Here is a 5,318-nt window from a genome sequence, read left to right on the forward strand (position 1 = left end):
ACGCGGGGGGATGCCATCCCCCCGGGTGAGGTGCGGGAGGGCGGGGCCTGGAGCTCCCTGCTGGTGCCCGCTGGAGGTCGCCGCCGGCTGTGGGGAGAACACACTTCCGGTGATGTCAGGGGGTGTGGCATATGCTAATGAGTTATGCTAATGAGTCCCCCTAGCTCTTTTTCTACGAAATGACCCCTGATAGCAGGGTATCTCCAGGTTTCACCTGGAGATTGGCTACCCTACTCTAGGCTGTTTCGTACATTACTACTTCACCCTGAAGCTGCTGAAACATCATTTAATGCACCGCAGAGCTCACTCTGGAAACCGAGGGAGACGTTTCATACAGTCAGACCAATGCATACAAGAAGACACTTACAAACCCTTCCCCAGTCCAAAGTGCTGCTGTGCAGAAACCGTTCTTGATCACCTCCACATGAGTGCTCTAAGATAGTGTTTTTCAGATTTTTCTGTTCAAGGGGCCCCTTTTCCACAACGATGGATCTGCTACGGATCTGTGGTACATCTGCACTGCCGAGACGTGTGTGCAGTTTTTGAGGGACACACTCATGTGGAGTACAGGTTCAGCCACAAAAATGAAATGTCAAATTGAATTTGACAGCGTGCCTTAGAAAAATAACAATTGCTTCTCCTGTGGGCTTGCTGTGAGAGGCAAATAGTCACTCAGGGAATCTTGAGTGCTGCTACTGATCTTTTCATTGGGAAAAAAAATCTTGCTAACCATTTGACAACCCCCCGTGTTCACGAAGTATGAAAATCACTGGCCTAAACAGCTAACAGTGCCAATGGTTTCCTTGGAGAAGCATTGTGTCTGAGGTGATATGAAAATTCTCCCTGTTTGGGGATCTGTGTATGGATTTTTAAAAAATTCATATTTGCTGTTTTCTGTGTTTTTCACAGTTTATTTCTCCTGCTTTTTAATGAGCTCAGATGATACTGACGCTTGCCAAAAATTATTTTCACTCTTTTTTTTTTGCAGATGGAATCTTGTTTAGTTATATATTACATTTGCTCCTCTATCTGTTAATTTTTGATTCTTCACACAGGTGTAGACTATGAACAGACTAATCGTATGGAATAAAAGCCTTCTCAGGTTTTTCCATCTTGTTTTTCAACAACCCTTTCCTGAGAGCTTTGCTGACAGAGGCTGATTTCGGAGAAGTGGTCAGGGCTTCCTCAGTCAGAACCACTTCGATACCAGGCTCTGGTGAGGCTGTGGGGATTTCATAGGGGCTGCAAATCTCCTGTGTGGTGTTCCTTCACCCCAGGCCGGTGCAATGTTGTTGGTGCTGTTGGTAGTGGCTCTGGAAGAGGCTGGAGGAGGTGGACCGTATTTTTGCCTCCCTTCTCCCTCTCTTCAGCGCTGGCCTGGGGCTGCCACCTGGTCCCACCAGACAGTAACTACATTGGGGGCCCTCACCGCTGATGTCCTCCCGCATAAGGCGCTGTAGTAGGGATGTGGAAAACTGCCGGGGATGTTCGGTGCCACTCGAGAACTGGTCCTGGAAGGGTGAAGGTGCAGCGGTCATCACCATAGTGAAGAGTTAGGAGTCACATCTTGGCAAGCAGGGCGAGGGGGTGAAAAAAGTTGGGTTAGCGGAGGAGGCTGAAGTTGGTTCCTTATTCGCATTTCCTTATTCATTCCTAATGACTTATTCATTAGTTCATTCAGAAACACTGAGGAGAGTTGGAAAGCTCTGAACCCCAAAATAAGGTCTGGAACACCACATGTCATATACCCCCACGTTCAGGGGACTCTCCCCTTCAAGAAGATGAATCCAGTTTCCTGGTCTAAAGCACGGTTCTTGTGCCAGCTGCTCCAAAGTGCAGTGCCCTCAGGACAATCACGCAAGCAGAAAATGGGGCCAGGCTGCAACCCCCCAGAAAGCTTCCAGAAAGCTTTTGATAAAGTTCCTCATCAAAGGCTCCTAAGCAAGCTCAAAAATCATGGGATAAAAGGACAAGTCCTTTTATGGATCAAAAACTGGCTAATTAATAGAAAACAGAGAGTGAGTATAAATGGGCAGTTCTCCCAGTGGAGGGGTGTAAGCAGTGGGGTACCACAGGGATCAGTACTTGGTCCACTGCTTTTTAACTTGTTCATTAATGATTTGGAGTTGGGAGTAAGCAGTGAAGTGGCTAAATTTGCGGATGATACGAAGTTGTTCAGGGTGGTGAAAACCAGTGAGGATTGTGAGGCACTCCAAAGGGATCTGTCAATTTTGGGCGAGTGGGCGTCAACATGGCAAATGGGGTTCAATGTGGCCAAGTGCAAGGTGATGCACATTGGAGCCAAAAATCCTAACTATAAATACACGTTGATGGGGTCTGAACTGGCAGAGACAGATCAAGAGAGAGATCTTGGAGTTGTAGTAGATAACTCACTGAAAATGTCGAGACAGTGTGTGACTGCAATAAAGAAGGCCAATGCTATGCTGGGGATTATTAGGAAGGGTATTGTAAACAGATCAGCCAATATCATAATGCCGCTATATAAATCAATGGTGCGACCTCATCTGGAATACTGTGTGCAATTCTGGTCACCACACCTTAAAAAGGATATTATAGCTTTGGAAAAAGTGCAGAAAAGAGCAACTCGAATGATAAAAGGGTTGGAACACTTTCCCTATGAGGAACGGTTAAGGCGCTTAGGGCTCTTTAGCTTGGAGAAACGACGACTGAGGGGTGACATGATTGAGGTTTATAAGATTATGCATGGGAAAGAGCAGGTAGAGAAAGAGGTACTTTTCTCCCTTTCTCACAATACAAGAACCCGTGGGCACTCCATGAAATTGCTGAGCGGTCGGGTTAGAACGGATAAAAGGAAGTACTTCTTCACCCAAAGAGTGATTAACACTTGGAATTCACTGCCACAGGAAGTGGTGGCAGCTACAAGCATGGACGGCTTCAAAAGGGAATTAGATAAGCATATGGAGCAGAGGTCCATCAGTGGCTATTAGCCACAAGGTATAGATAGGGACTCTGGGGCAAGTGATGCTCTGTCATCTTGGTGCTTGGGGGGGGGTCAACAGTGGGAGGGCTTCTAATGTCCTGGCCCCACTGGTGGACCTCCTGATGGCACTGGTATTTCTGGCCACTGTGGGATACAGAGTGTTGGACTGGATGGGCCTTTGGCCTGATCCAACATTGGCATCTCTTATGTTCTTATGTAATCTTTGGACCACCCGAAATGACTCATCATTAGACTCCGGGGACTGTCCTCTGCAAGGAGACATAGAGCACTGCCCGCTCCAAAAACTGGTTCTGGCCCCACACCCTTCTATTTGACTCATCCCCGTGCTCTGGGGACTATGCCCTGCAAGGAGACATAGAGCACTGCCTGGTCCAAACACTGTTACTGGCCTCAAACCCTTCGGGGGGGGGGGGCTCCAGGAGGTCTGTATTTTCTTTGCAGAGGGCACTTTCTTATTCAAATCTCCTTTGAAATACAGGTCTTCTGAAGCCCTCCCCCATAGAAGGGTTTGGGGCCAGAACCAGTGTTTGGACTGGGCAGTACTCTATGTCTCCTTGCAGGGCACAGTCCCCAGAGCATGGGGATGTGTCATTTGAGGTGGTCCACAGATTGTTTTGTGGGTGCAGCCTGGCCCCAGTGTCTGCCTGTGTGATTTTCCTGGGGGCACTGCAGTTCGGGGCAGCTGGCACAAGAACCAAGCTTTGGACCAAGACATAGCACATGTCCCCTCGAAGGGGAGAGTCCACTGATCATGGGGGTGTATGAAGTGTGGGAGTCCCAACCTTATTTTGGTTGCAGAGGGCACTTCCTTATTCAAATCTCCTTTGAAATACAGGCCTCCTGGAGGCCCCCCCCCATAGAAGGGCGTGGGGCCAGAACCAGTTTTTGGAGCGGGCAGTGCTCTATGTCTCCTTGCAGAGGACAGTCCCCTGAGTCTAATGATGAGTCATTTCAGGTGGTCCAAAGATTCTGGGGGGTTGCAGCCTGGCCCCATTTTCTGCTTGCGTGATTGTCCTGAGGGCACTGCACTTTGGAGCAGCTGGCACAAGAACCGTGGTTTAGACCAGGAAACTGGATTCATCTTCTTGAAGGGGAGAGTCCCCTGAACGTGGGGGTATATGACATGTGGTGTTCCAGACCTTATTTTGGGGTTCAGAGCTTTCCAACTCTCCTCAGTGTTTCTGCATGATTTCACGAATAAGTCACGGATAAGGAATGAATAGGGTTGCCAAATGGGGCCGGGGGCGGGGAATCCCCCGCTTTGGAGGCCCGATTTCCACCCTGGCGGAATCGGTCCCCGGGGGGAACTCCGCCCCTGAAGCTGCGTCACCAGAGGTGACGCAGCCACACTGCTCACGTTGGGGGCGTGGCCCAGATCGTTGGGGGGAAAACCATATGGTTTTCCCCCAGACGATCTGGGCCACGCCCCCAACGTGAGCACATAGCACGTCATTTCTGGTGATATGCTGCCGGTGCGCGCTCGCTTCGCGCGCGGGGGCGCACGTCCGCCGAGAACTCCCGGAGCCCGGCGACGCTCCCCCACTGCGAGGGGTAAGTAGACTTGGCAACCCTAGGAATGAATAAGGAAATGCGAATAAGGAATCAACTTCAGCCTCCTGGTTAGTGGGCCAAGGTAAAACAGCCAGGGTTGCAGGGATGTGATTAAGGAATGTCCGGTTGGACTGGACGAGGCTGTTGATGATTAGGCGATCAGATACACTGCTAGGTGAATATGGTGGGGAATTAAGGAAATCGCCACTGGGTTTCGTGGGTTTTTTTGGAAATGTATATGTCACCTCGCCAGAGTGGTCTGAAGTGGCTTACAACTAAAATGATAAAACAGTATCATGAAAGCACAGCCATTTTAAAAAGCTACTGCAAGGAAGAAAAATAATCTGCCATCAAGTTGCAACCAACTCTTGGTGACCCCAACCATGGGGTGTTCAAGACAAGAGAAAAGCAAAGGTGGTTTGTCATTGCCTTCCTCCACATAGTACTCCCAGTCTTCCTTGGTGGTCTCCCATTCACATATTGACCATGGCTGAGCCTGCTTAGCTTCAAGCCCTGAGAAGCTCATGTCAAAATGGGCTATGAAGGCTGCTGCCATTTCAAAACTAGCCATTACAAATGAGCAGAAGCCATTAAAGGAGCCATTAAAATCAAGCATAAAAACAGCATATAACATTATCATCTTGCCTTATCATACGTACCCATTTAAGGGCTCTTACACACCAAGTAGGCAACATTACTCAACATAAAGCCAATACAAATATACACCAAAAATGCTCCAGACTGAGTTACCTCAGAAAGCTTGTGGTGAATCACAAGCTTGAAT

The sequence above is a fragment of the Gekko japonicus genome, unplaced genomic scaffold (assembly GCF_001447785.1).
Source record: "Gekko japonicus isolate JY-2015 unplaced genomic scaffold, Gekko_japonicus_V1.1 scaffold51, whole genome shotgun sequence".
NCBI classification, from domain to species: domain Eukaryota; kingdom Metazoa; phylum Chordata; class Lepidosauria; order Squamata; family Gekkonidae; genus Gekko; species Gekko japonicus.